This window comes from Entelurus aequoreus, linkage group LG03, assembly GCF_033978785.1.
Source record: "Entelurus aequoreus isolate RoL-2023_Sb linkage group LG03, RoL_Eaeq_v1.1, whole genome shotgun sequence".
Classification (NCBI taxonomy): domain Eukaryota; kingdom Metazoa; phylum Chordata; class Actinopteri; order Syngnathiformes; family Syngnathidae; genus Entelurus; species Entelurus aequoreus.
This window is the reverse complement of record NC_084733.1, coordinates 58,945,789-58,960,143: the sequence shown is the minus strand read 5'-3', so window position 1 is coordinate 58,960,143 and position 14,355 is coordinate 58,945,789.

Genomic DNA, 14,355 nt, shown 5'->3' with positions numbered 1-14,355 from the left:
AACATTTTTTAAATTCAAGTACCCCCTAATCAGAGCAAAGCATTTTTGGTTGAAAAAAAGAGATAAAGAAGTAAAATACAGCACTATGTCATCAGTTTCTGATTTATTAAATTGTATAACAGTGCAAAATATTGCTCATTTATTGTGGTCTTTCTTGAACTATTTGGAAAAAAAGATATAAAAATAACTAAAAACTTGTTGAAAAATAACCAAGTGATTCGATTATAAATACAGATTTTTACACATAGAAGTAATCAACTTAAAGTGCCCTCTTTGGGGATTGTAATAGAGATCCATCTGGATTCATGAACTTCATTCTCAACATTTCTTCACAAAAAAAGAAATCTTTAACATCAATATTTATGGAACATGTCCACTACGCTTTAACCAAGCCTCCATTGTTTTCTACATGGATAGTTGATTGACAGTTGGTGCCGTGTGGCACCGCCAGGTAGGGTCAAACCATCATGGCATGGGGGAAACTCTGGCTTTATGGTAATGAATGGAATAGCCTACTTGATTAGTTGTTCAGTTTATGAACTTACATTCATATTTTGTCGAAGTATTATTCAATAAATATATTTATAAAGGATTTTTGAATTGTTGCTATTTTTAGAATATTTAAAAAAAATCTCACGTACCCCTTGGCATACCTTCAAGTACCCCCAGGAGTACGCGTACCCCCATTTGAGAACCACTGCCTTAGGAGACTAGATGTAAACAGAGGAAAGAGAGAGCGAGTGAGGTGGCCATTCCAAATACTTTTAAAATGCTACCCATATTGGATACTGTTTAGGAACATAAACTGCATTTCTTGACTGTACCAGTTGCTGGTGACAAAGTCACAATAAAACGTTGGATGATCAGCATGGAAGGTGATGTCATCTGCAAAGGCGTCCAACCTAGCTTAATCTCAGGGCTTGCTGCCCTTCTTGCCACCTACTATGTGTTCAACTTGGAATACCAAGAGGAAGGTCCTCGGACATTGGAATTTGTTTATTATACTGTAAAGCTCAGTCTATAGTGCTTACAATTATTTTACTGTAATTAACTGTTAATGGATATTACAGTAGATACACTAAAATAACAGTGTAATGCCGCTAAACAGATGACAGTATTATGCTGTGAAGCGTATATTTGATACAGCACAGTACTGTGATACTTTTTACAGTAATAAACTGTAGTGATAAATCACAGTATGTGTGCTGTAGAAAAACAGTTTTATACTGGAACCATTAGCTGCCAGTAGGTTACTGTAATTAAACGGTGAAAATTCTTACAGTAAGGGAGAGACCCGCCACCCAGCGGAGAAAACTCATTTCGGCCGCCAGCCTGTGCATCTCACGATCCACTCTTCCCTCACTCATGAACAAGACTCCAGGTACTTGAACTCATCCACTTGGGGCAAGATCTCCTGCCCAACCTCGAAATGGCACTCCACCCTTTCCCGGGCGAGAACCTCGGACTTGGAGGTGCTGATTCTCATCCCAGTCGCTTCACACTCGGCTGCGAACCAATCCAATGAGAGCTGAAGATCCTGGCCAGTTAAAGCCATAAGGACCACATCATCTGCAAAAAGGAGAGACCTAATCCTGCAGCCACCAAACCGGATCCCCTCAACGCCATGACTGCGCCTAGAAATTCTGTCCATAAAATTTATGAACACATTTGGTGACTAAGGGCAGCCAACACGAGGGTTGGACTCTGGTCCAACCCTCACTGGAAAGGGGTCCGACTTACTGCTGGCAATGCGGACCAAGCTCTGACACTGATCATACAGGGAGCGACCCGCCACAATCAGGCATGCCGATACCCCATACTCTCTGAGCACTCCCCACAGGACTTCCCGGGGTGGCCACGGTCGAATGTCTTCTCCAAGTCCACAAAGCACATGTAGACTGGTTGGACAAACTCCCATGCACACTCAAGGACCCTGCCGAGAGTATAGAGCTGGTCTACCGTTCCACGACCAGGACGAAAACCACACTGTTCGTCCTGGATCCGAGGTTCCTCCTCTCCAGTACACATGAATAGACCTTACCGGGAAGGCTGAGGAGTGTGATCTACGATAGTTGGAACACACCCTCCGGTTCCCCTTCTTAAAGAGAGGAACCACCACCCCGGTCTGCCAATCCAGAGGTACCGCCCCTGATGTCCATGCGATGTTGCAGAGTCTTGTCAACTAAAACAGCCCCACAGCATCCAGAGCCTTAAGGAACTCCGGACGGAGCTCATCCACCCCCGCGGCCTTGCCACCGAGGAGCTTTTTAACTACCTTGGCAACCTCAGCCCCAGAAATAGGAGAGCCCACCACAGATTGCCCAGGCACTGCTTGGCCTGTCGGTATGCCCGCTGCCTCTGGAGTCCCATGAGCCAAAAGGACCAGATAAGCTCTTTCTTCAGCTTGACGGCATCCCGCACTGCTGGTGGCCACCAGCGGGTTCTAGGATTACCGCCACGACAGGCACCAAACACCTTGCGGCCACAGCTCCAATCAGCTGGCTTGACAAGAGAGGCATGGAACATGATCCATTCAGACTCAATGTCCAGCACCTCCTTTGTGACATGTTCAAAGTTCCTCCGGAGGTAGAAAAAGAAACTCTCTCTGACAGGAGACTGCTAGGCATTCCCAAAAGACTCTCACAATGCGTTTGGGCCTGCCAGGTCTGTCCGGGATCCTACCCCACCATCGGTGATCGGTAGAAAGCTCGCCCCTCTCTTCACCCGAGTGTCCAAAACATGAGGCCGCAAATCCCATGACACAACTACAAAGTCAATAATGGAACTGCGGCCGAGGGTGTCCTGGTGCCAAGTGCACATATGGACACCCTTATGTTTGAACATTGTGTTTGTTATGGACAATCCGTGACTAGCACAAAAGTCCAATAACAAAGCACCACTTGGGTTCAGATCCGGGTGGCCATTTTTCCCAATCACGACTCTCCAGGTTTCAAAGTCGTTGCCAACATGAGCGTTGAAGAACCCCAGCAGAACAAAGGAATCACCCGAGGGAGCACTCTCAAGGGAATCCAAAAAGAGTGGGTACTCTGAGCTGCTGTTTGGTGCGTAAACACCAACAACAGTCAGGACCCGTCACCCAACCCGAAAGCGGAGGGAAGTTACCATCTCGTCTTCTGGGTTAAGTCCAACGTGCAGGCTTTGAGCCGGGGGGCAACAAGAATTGCCAACCCAGCCTCTCATTACTTGCAACGCCAGAGTGGAAGAGAGTCCAACCCCTCTTGAGAGAACAGGTTCCAGAGCCCTCGCTGTGCGTCGAAGTGAGTCCAGCTTTATCTAGCCGGGAACTTCTCCACCTCGCGAGGTGACGTTCCACGTCCCAAGAGCGAGCTTATGTAGCCGATAATCGGACCGCCAAGTGCCCTGCCTTCGGCTTCCGCCCAGCTAACACTGCACCCGACCTCTATGACCCAGCCCATGAGTGGTGAGCCTATTGCAGGGGGGACCCACGTTGCCTCTTCGAGCTGGGCCCCATGGGCACCAGTCGCTCGCCATCGTGCCCCACCTCTGGGCCTGGCTCCACAGGGGAGCCACGGTGACCCGCGTCCGGGCGAGAAAATATCTAGGTCCTCGATTTGTACTTTTCATAAAGGTCTTTGAGCTGCTCTTTGTCTGATTCCTCACCTAGGACCTGTTTGTCTTGGGGGACCCTACCAGGGGGCATAGAAGCCCCCGGACAACATAGCTCCTAGGATCAGTGGGACACGCAAACCACAAAGGTGGCGGCTCAGAAAGCAGGTTATATAAACATAACTCCAAAACCAAACATGCAAGATGTCTAAACATGCCTGTAATATTGTATCAATGTGAGTTTTACTAGAATCGGTTGTTTTTTTAAGGCTTGCAAACACAAAAAGTTTTTTTTACTCAATATGACAGTAAGTTCTTAAAATGCTGAGATAATGTGAAAAAAGCAATACAAATGTATTCCAACATAATTCCTAAACCAAACATGCAAAATGTCTAAAAATGCCTGTAATATTGAATCCATGTGAGTTTTACTAGAATCATTTGTTTTTGTAAGGTTTGCAAATACAAAAATTGAGTTTTATGACAGACACAAGTTAGTTTTTTTACTCATTATAACAGTATGGATGTCATACTATATATTAAAGTTATATAAACATAACTCCAAAACCAAACGTGCATTATGTCCAAAATTGCCTGTAATATTGTATAGATGTGAGTTTTACTAGAATCAGGTTTGCAAATACAAAAATTGGGTTTTATGACAGTATACTGTCACACTCAATATATCAGTATAACTGTCATACTAAATCCATCCATTTTCTTCCGCTTATCCGAGGTCGGGTTGCGGGGGCAGCAGCCTAAGCAGAGAGCCCAGACTTCCCTCTCCCCAGCCACTTCGTCCAGCTCTTCTCGGAGGATCCCGAGGCGTTCCCAGGCCATAGTCTTTCCAATGTATCCTAGGTCTTCCCCATGGCCTCCTGCCGTTCGGACCTAGGGAGGCGTTCGGGTGGCATCCTGAGCAGATGCCCGAACCACCTCATCTGGCTCCTCTCAATGTGGAGGAGCAGCGGCTTTACACTGAGTTCCTCCCAGATGACAGAGCTTCTCACCCTATCTCTAAGGGAGAGACCCACCACCCGGCGGAGGAAACTCATTTCGGCCGCTTGTACCCGTGACCTTGTCCTTTCGGTCATAACCCAAAGCTCATGACCATAGGTGAGGATGGGAACGTTGATCGACCGGTAAATTGAAAGCTTTTCCTTCTGGCTCAGCTCCTTCTTCACCACAACGGATCGATATAGCGTCCTCATTACTGAAGACGCCGCACCGATCCGCCTGTAGATCTCACAATCCACTCTATCCTCACTCGTGAACAAGACTCCTAGGTACTTGAACTCCTTCACTTGGGGAAAGATCTCTTTCCAAACCTCGAGATGGCACTCCACCCTTTCCCGGGCGAGAACCATGGACTCTGACTTGGAGGTGCTGATTCTCATCCCAGTCGCTTCACTGCGAACCGATCCAATGAAAGCTGAAGATCTTGGCCAGTTGAAGCCATCAGGACCACATCATCTGCAAAAAGCAGAGACCTAATCCTGCAGCCACCAAACCAGGCGCAGTCATGGCGTTGAGGGGATCCTCAAAGCCATGACTGCGCCTAGATATTCTGTCCATTAAAGTTATGAACAGAATCGGTGACAAAGGGCAGCCTTAGCGGAGTCCAACCCTCACTGGAAAGGGGTCCGACATACTGCCGGCAATGCGGACCAAGCTCTGACACTGATCATACAGGGAGACACCCACCACAATCAGACATGCCGATACTCCATACTCTCTGAGCACTCCCCACAGGATTTACCGGGGGCCAAGGTCGAATGTCTTCTCCAAGTCCACAAAACTTATGTAGACTGGTTGGGCAAACTCCCATGCACACTCAAGGACCCTGCCGAGAGTATAGAGCTGGTCTACCGTTCCACGACCAGGACGAAAACCACACTGTTCGTCCTGGATCCGAGGTTCCTCTTCTCCATTACACATGAATAGACCTTACCGGGAAGGCTGAGGAGTGTGATCTACGATAGTTGGAACACACCCTCCGGTCCCCTTCTTAAAGAGAGGAACCACCACCCCGGTCTGCCAATCCAGAGGTACCGCCCCCGATGTAGACGCAATGTTGCAGAGTCTTGTCAACCAAGACTGCCCCACAGCATCCAGAGCCTTAAGGAACTCCGGACGGAGCTCATACCGGGGCCTTGCCACCGAGGAGCTTTTTAACTACCTTGGCAACCTCAGCCCCAGAAATAGGAGAGCCCACCACAGACTTCCCAGGCACTGTTTCCTCATAGGAAGACGTGTTGGTGGGACTGAGGAGGTCTCGCTTGGCCTGTCGGTATGCCCACTGCCTCTGGAGTCCCATGAGCCAAAAGGACCCGGTGGCTCTTTCTTCAGCTTGACAGCATCCCTCACTGCTCGTGGATTACCGCCACGACAGGCACCAAACACCTTGCGGCCACAGCTTCAATCAGCTGGCTCAACAAGAGAGGAACGGAACATGGTCCACTCAGACTCAATGTCCAGCACCTCCCTCGTGACATGTTCAAAGTTCTTCCGGACATGTTCAAAGTTCTTCAGGAGACTCTGCTAGGTGTTCCCAGCAGACCCATACAATGCGTTTGGGCCTGCCAGGTCTGACCGGCATCCTCCCCTAACATCGGAGCCAGCTCACCACCAGGTGGTGGTTGGTGGAAAGCTCTGCCCCTCTCTTCACCGAGTGTCCAAAACATGAGGCCGCAAATCCCATGACACAACTACAAAGTCAATCATGCGGCCGAGGGTGTCCTTGTGCCAAGTGCACATATGGACACCCTTATGTTTGAACATTGTGTTTGTTATGGACAATCCGTGACAAGCACAAAAGTCCAATAACAAAGCACCACTTGGGTTCAGATCCGGGTGGCCATTTTTCCCAATCACGACTCTCCAGGTTTCACTGTCGTTGCCAACATAGCGTTCAAGTCCACCAGCAGAACAAGGGAATCACCCGAGGGAGCACTCTCCAGTACTCCCTCAAGGGAATCCAAAAAGAGTTGGTACTCTGAGCTGCTGTTTGGTGTGTAAACACAAACAACAGTCAGGACCCGTCACCCAACCCGAAGGCTGAAGGAAGCTACCATCTCGTCTATTGGGTTTAAAGTCCAACGTGCAGGCTTTGAGCCGGGGGGCAACAAGAATTGCCACCCCAGCCTCTCATTAGATGCAACGCCAGTGTGGAATCTCTTCCACTCTGGCGTTGCAAGTAATGAAAGTTCAGCTCAGTCCAGCCCCTCTGAGAGAACAGGTTCCAGAGCCCTTGCTGTGAGTCCAACTATATCTAGCCGGGAACGTCTCCACCTCATGCACCAGCTCAGGCTCCTTCCCTCCCAGCGAGGTGACGTTCCATGTCCCAAGAGCGAGCTTATGTAGCCGATAATCGGACCACCAAGTGCCCTGCCTTCGGCTGCCGCCCAGCTCACACTGCACCCTCTATGACCCAGCCCATGAGTGGTGAGCCCTGGAGGGGGGATCCACGTTGCCTCTTCGAGCTGAGCACGGCTGGGCCCCATGGGGACTGGCCCGTCAATCGCCATCGTGCCACACCTCTGGGCCTGGCTCCACAGGGGAGCCACGGTGACCTGCGTCCGGGCGAGAAAAAATCTAGGTCCTCAATTGTACTTTTAATAAAGGTCTTTGAGCTGCTCTTTGTCTGATCCCTCACCTAGGACCTGTTTGTCCTGGATCAGTGGGACACGCAAACCACAAAGGTGGCGGCTCAGAAAGCAGGTTATATAAATATAACTCCAAAACCAAACATGCAATATGTCTAAACATGCCTGTAATATTGTATCAATGTGAGTTTTCCTAGAATCGGTTGTTTTTGTAAGGTTTGCAAATACAAAAATTAGGTTTTACTCACAATGACAAAATCACACTCAATATGACAGTTATTTAAACATAACTCATAAACCACACAAAAAAATGGCTAATAATGCCCGAAATAATGAATAATTGGGAGTTTTACTGAGTTTTATATTTTGCAAACACAAAAAGTCGTTTTTTACTTGACTGTAATGTTCTTAGAACCCTGATATAATGGGAAAAAAGCAATAAAAATGTATTTAAACCTAACTCCTAAACAACACATGCAAAATGGCTAATAATGCCTAGGGAGACATGTAACGTTGTTAGTTTAAAAAAATGATCTTTTGTAAAGATATCAAAGACACAAGCTAGTTTTTTTTATTCAATATGACAGTATAACAGTCATACTAAATATGAAAGTTATATAAACATAACTCCAAAACCAAACATGTGTCATGTCTAAAAATGCCTGTAATAATGTATTTATGTGAGTTTGTAAGGTTTGCAAAAACAAAAAGTAGTTTTTTACTCAATATGAAAGTAATGTTCTTAGAATCCTGAGATAATGCGAAAAAAGCAATACAAATGTATTCAAACACAAATTTTAAACCAAACATGTAAAATGTCTAAAAAATCCTGTAATATTGAATCTATATAAGTTTTACTAGAATCAATTGTTTTTGTAAGGTTTGCAAATACAAAAATTAGGTTTTACACATAATGATATTAAAACTGTAACACTCAATATGACAATTATTTATTTATAACTCCTAACCACACATGAAACATGTCTAATAATGCGTGAAAAAATGTATCTTTGTGAGTGTTACTAGAAACATTTTCTTTTGTAAGGTTTGCAAAGACAGGTTAGTTTTTTTTACTCAATATGACAGTATAACTGCCACACTCAATATGACAGTTATTTAAACATAACTCTTAAACTACACATGAAAAATGATTAACAATGCCTGAAATAATGCATTCTTGTAAGTTTTACTCGAAACATATGCTTTTTTAAGGCTTGCAAACACAAAAATTATTTTTTTACTCAATAAGACAGTAATGTTCTAAAATTCTGAGAAAATACGAACAAATTAAAAAAAATGATTCCAACATAATTCCTAAACCAAACATGCAAAATGTCTAAAAATGTCTGTAATATTGAATCCATGTGAGTTTTACTAGATTTAAATGATTGTGTAAGGTTTGCAAATACATAAATTAGGTTTTACTTACTATGTCATAACTGACAGTATATGACAGTTATTTAACCATAACTCAAACCACACATGAAAAATGGCTAATAATGCCTGAAATAATGCATCCTTGGCCGTTTTACTCGAAACACATGCTTTTTAAAATCTTGCAAACACAAAAAGTAGTTTTTTTACTCAATATGACTGTAATGTTCTTAAAATCCTGAGATAATGCAAAAAAAAGCAATACAATTGTATTTAAACATTCCTCCTAAACAACATATGCAAAATGGCTAATAATGCCTGGAAACATGTATCTTTGTTAGTTTTACTGGAAAAATGATCTTTTGTAAAGTTTGCAAAGACACAAGCCAGTTTTTTTTTATTCAATATGACAGTATAACAGTCATATTAAATATGAAATTTATATAAACATAACTCCAAAACCAAACATGTGTCATGTCTAAAAATGCCTGTAATAATGTATTAATGTGAGTTTGTAAGGTTTGCAAAAACAAAAAGTAGTTTTTTACTCAATATGAAAGTAATGATCTTAGAATCCTGAGATAATGCGAAAAAAGCAATAAAAATGTATTTAAACATAATTCCTAAACAACCCATGCAAAATGGCTAATAATGCCTGGAGACATGTATCTTTGTTAGTTTTACTAGAAAAATGATCTTTTGTAAAGTTTGCAAAGACACAAGCTAGTTTTTTTTAAATTTACTATGACAGTATAACAGTCATACTAAATATAAAAGTTATATAAACATAACTCCAAAACCAAACATGTGTCATGTCTACAAATGTCTGTAATAATGTATTTATGTGAGTTTGTAAGGTTTGCAAAAACAAAAAGTAGTGTTTTACTCAATATGAAAGTAATGATCTTAGAATCCTGAGATAATGCGAAAAAAGCAATAAAAATGTATTTAAACATAATTCCTAAACAACCCATGCAAAATGGGTAATAATGCCTGGAGACATGTATCTTTGTTAGTTTTACTAGAAAAATGATCTTTTGTAAAGTTTGCAAAGACACAAACTAGTTTTTTTTAATTCAATATGACAGTATAACAGTCATACTAAATATGAAAGTTATATGAACATAACTCCAAAACCAAACATGTGTCATGTCTAAAAATGCCTGTAATAATGTATTAATGTGAGTTTGTAAGGTTTGCAAAAACAAAAAGTAGTTTTTTACTCAATATGAAAGTAATGATCTTAAAATCCTGAGATAATGCGAATAAAGCAATAAAAATGTCTTTAAACATAATTCCTAAACAACCCATGCAAAATGTGTAATAATGCCTGGAGACATGTATCTTTGTTAGTTTTACTAGAAAAATGATCTTTTGTAAAGTTTGCAAAGACACAAGCTAGTTTTTTTTATTCAATATGACAGTATAACAGTCATACTAAATATAAAAGTTATATAAAACATAACTCCAAAACCAAACATGTGTCATGTGTAAAAATGCCTGTAATAATGTATTTATGTGAGTTTGTAAGGTTTGCAAAAACAAAAAGTAGTTTTTTACTCAATATGAAAGTAATGATCTTAGAATCCTGAGATAATGCGAAAAAAGCAATAAAAATGTCTTTAAACATTATTCCAAAACAACCCATGCAAAATGGGTAATAATGCCTGGAGACATGTATCTTTGTTATTTTTACTAGAAAAATGATGTTTTGTAAAGTTTGCAAAGACACAAGCTAGTTTTTTTAAATTAAATATAACAGTATAACAGTCCTACTAAATATGAAAGTTATCAAAACATAACTCCAAAACCAAACATGTGTTATGTCTAAAAATGCCTGTAATAATGTATTTATGTGAGTTTGTAAGGTTTGCAAAACAAAAAGTAGTTTTTTCCTCAATATGAAAGTAAGGATTTTAGAATCCTGAGATAATGCGAAAAAAGCAATAAAAATGTATTTAAACATAATTCCTAAACAACCCATGCAAAATGGGTAATAATGCCTGGAGACATGTATCTTTGTTAGTTTTACTAGAAAAATGATCTTTTGTAAAGTTTGCAAAGACACAAACTAGTTTTTTTTAATTCAATATGACAGTATAACAGTCATACTAAATATGAAAGTTATATAAACATAACTCCAGAACCAAACGTGTGTCATGTCTAAAATTGCCTATAATAATGTATTTATGTGAGTTTGTAAGGTTTGCAAAAACAAAAAGTAGTTTTTTCCTCAATATGAAAGTAGGGATTTTAGAATCCTGAGATAATGCGAAAAAAGCAATAAAAATGTATTTAAACATAATTCCTAAACAACCCCTGCAAAATGGCTAATAATGCCTGGAGACATGTATCTTTGTTAATTTTACTAGGAAAATGATATTTTGTAAAGTTTGCAAAGACACAAGGTAGTTTTTTTTAATTCAATATGACAGTATAACAGTCATATTAAATATAAAAGTTATATAAACATAACTCCAAAACCAAACATGTGTCATGTCTAAAAATGCCTGTAATAATGTATTTATGTGAGTTTGTAAGGTTTGCAAAAACAAAGAGTAGTTTTTTACTCAATATGAAAGTAATGATCTTAGAATCCTGAGATAATGCGAAAAAAGCAATAAAAATGTCTTTAAACATAATTCCTAAACAACCCATGCAAAATGGGTAATAATGCCTGGAGACATGTATCTTTGTTAGTTTTACTAGAAAAATGATCTTTTGTAATGTTTGCAAAGACACAAGCTAGTTTTTTTTAATTCAATATGACAGTATAACAATCATACTAAATATGAAAGTTATATAAACATAACTCCAAAACCAAAAATGTGTCATGTCTAAAAATGCCTGTAATAATGTATTTATGTGAGTTTGTAAGGTTTGCAAAAACAAAAAGTAGTTTTTTACTCAATATGAAAGTAATGATCTTAGAATCCTGAGATAATGCGAAAAAAGCAATAAAAATGTATTTAAACATAATTCCTAAAAAACCCATGCAAAATGGGTAATAATGCCTGGACACATGTATCTTTGTTAGTTTTACTAGAAAAATGATGTTTTGTAAAGTTTGCAAAGACACAAGCTAGTTTTTTAAAATTAAATATGACAGTATAACAGTCCTACTAAATATGAAAGTTATCAAAACATAACTCCAAAACCAAACATGTGTTATGTCTAAAAATGCCTGTAATAATGTATTTATGTGAGTTTGTAAGGTTTGCAAAACAAAAAGTAGTTTTTTTCCTCAATATGAAAGTAAGGATTTTAGAATCCTGAGATAATGCGAAAAAAGCAATAAAAATGTATTTAAACATAATTCCTAAACAACCCGTGCAAAATGGGTAATAATGCCTGGAGACATGTATCTTTGTTAGTTTTACTAGAAAAATTATCTTTTGTAAAGTTTGCAAAGACACAAGCTAGTTTTTTCTTATTCAATATGACAGTATAACAGTCATACTAAATATGAAAGTTATATAAACATAACTCCAAAACCAAACATGTGTTATGTCTAAAAATGCCTGTAATAATGTATTTATGTGAGTTTGTAAGGTTTGCAAAACAAAAAGTAGTTTTTTTCCTCAATATGAAAGTAAGGATTTTAGAATCCTGAGATTATGCGAAAAAAGCAATAAAAATGTATTTAAACACAATTCCTAAACAACCCATGCAAAATGGGTAATAATGCCTGGAGACATGTATCTTTGTTAGTTTTACTAGAAAAATGATCTTTTGTAAAGTTTGCAAAGACACAAGCTAGTTTTTTTTTATTCAATATGAAAGTATAACAGTCATACTAAATATAAAAGTTATATAAACATAACTCCAGAACCAAACGTGTGTCATGTCTAAAATTGCTTATAATAATGTATTCATGTGTACAAATGTATTCAAACACAATTTTTAAACCAAACATGTGAATTGTCTAAAAATGCCTGTAATATTGAATTTATGTAAGTTTTACTAGAATCAATTGTTTTTGTAAGGTTTGCAAATACAAAAATTAGGTTTTACACATAATGACATTATAACTTTAACACTCAATAAGTGAAGTGAAGTGAATTACATTTATATAGCGCTTTTTCTCAAGTGACTCAAAGCGCTTTACATTGTGAAACCCAATATCTAAGTTACATTTAAACCAGTGTGGGTGGCACTGGGAGCAGGTGGGTAAAGTGTCTTGCCCAAGGACACAACGGGAGTGACTAGGATGGCGGAAGCGGGTATCGAACCTGCAACCCCCAAGTTGCTGGCACGGCCGCTCTACCAACCGAGCTATACCGTCCCGAAAGTTATTTAATTATAACTCCTAAATACACATGAAACATGTCTAATAGCGTGAAAAAAATTATCTTTGTGAGTGTTGCTAGAAACATTTTCTTTTGTAAGGTTTGCAAAGACACAAGTTAGATTTTTTTAACTCAATATGACAGTAAAACGCCACACTCAATATGACAGTTATTTAAACATAACTCCTAAACCACACCTGAAAAATGGCTAATAATGCCTGAAATAATGCATCTTTGGGAGTTTTACTGGAAACATATGCTTTTTTTAAGGCTTGCAACACAAAAAATATTTGTATTGTATTATGTATTACAACATAATTCCTAACCAAACATGCAAAATGTCTGGAAATGCCTGTAATATTGAATCCATGTGAGTTTTATTTGAATCAGTTGTATGGTTCTCTAATACAAAAATTGGGTTTTATGACAAACACAAGTTAGTTTTTTTACTCAATATAACAGTTTAGCTGTCATACTATATATGAAAGTTATATAAACATAACTCCAAAACCAAACCATTATGTCCAAAACTGCCTGTAATATTGTATATATGTGAGTTTTACTAGAATCAGGGTTGCAAATACAAAAATTGGGTTTTATGACAGTATACTGTCACACTCAATATGACAGTTATTTAAACATAACTCAAACAACACATGCAAAATAGCTAATAATGCCTGGAGCATGTATCTTAGTTAGTTTTACTAGAAAAATTGTATTTTTGTAAGGTTGGAAAGACACAAGTTAGTTGTTGTTTTTATTCAATATGACAGTATAACTGTCATACTAAATATGAAAGTTATATAAACATAACTCTAAAACCAAACATGCATTGTGTCTAAAAATGCCTGTAATATTGTATCTGTGTGAGTTTAACTAGATTTAGTTGTTTTTGTAAGGTTTGCAAATACAAAATAAGGGTTTTACTCACTATGACAGTTTACTGTCACACTCAATCTGACAGTTATTTATTTAAACATAACTCCTAAACCACACATGCAAAATGGCTAATAATGCCTGGAGATATGTATCTTTGTGAGTTTTACTAGAAACATTATATTGTGTAAGGTTTAGTTAGTTTTTGTACTCAATCTGACAGTATAACTGTCATTCTAAATCCATACATTTTCTTCCGCTTATCCGAGGTCGGGTTGCGGGGGCAGCAGCCTGAGCAGAAAATCCCAGACTTCCCTCTCCCCAGCCACTTCGTCCAGCTCTTCTCGGGGTATTCCGAGGCGTTCCCAGGCCAGCCGGGGACAAAGTCTTTCCAATGTGTCCTAGGTCTTCCCCGTGGCCTCCTGCCACACCTCCCTAGAGGCGTTCGGGTGGCATCCTGAGCAGATGCCCGAACCACCTCATGGCTCCTCTCAATGTGGAGGAGCAGCGGCTTTACTTTGAGTTCCTCCCGGATGACAGAGCTTCTCACCCTGTCTCTAAGGGAGAGACCCACCACCCGGCAGAGGAAACGCATTTCGGCCGCTTGTCCTTTCGGTCATAAC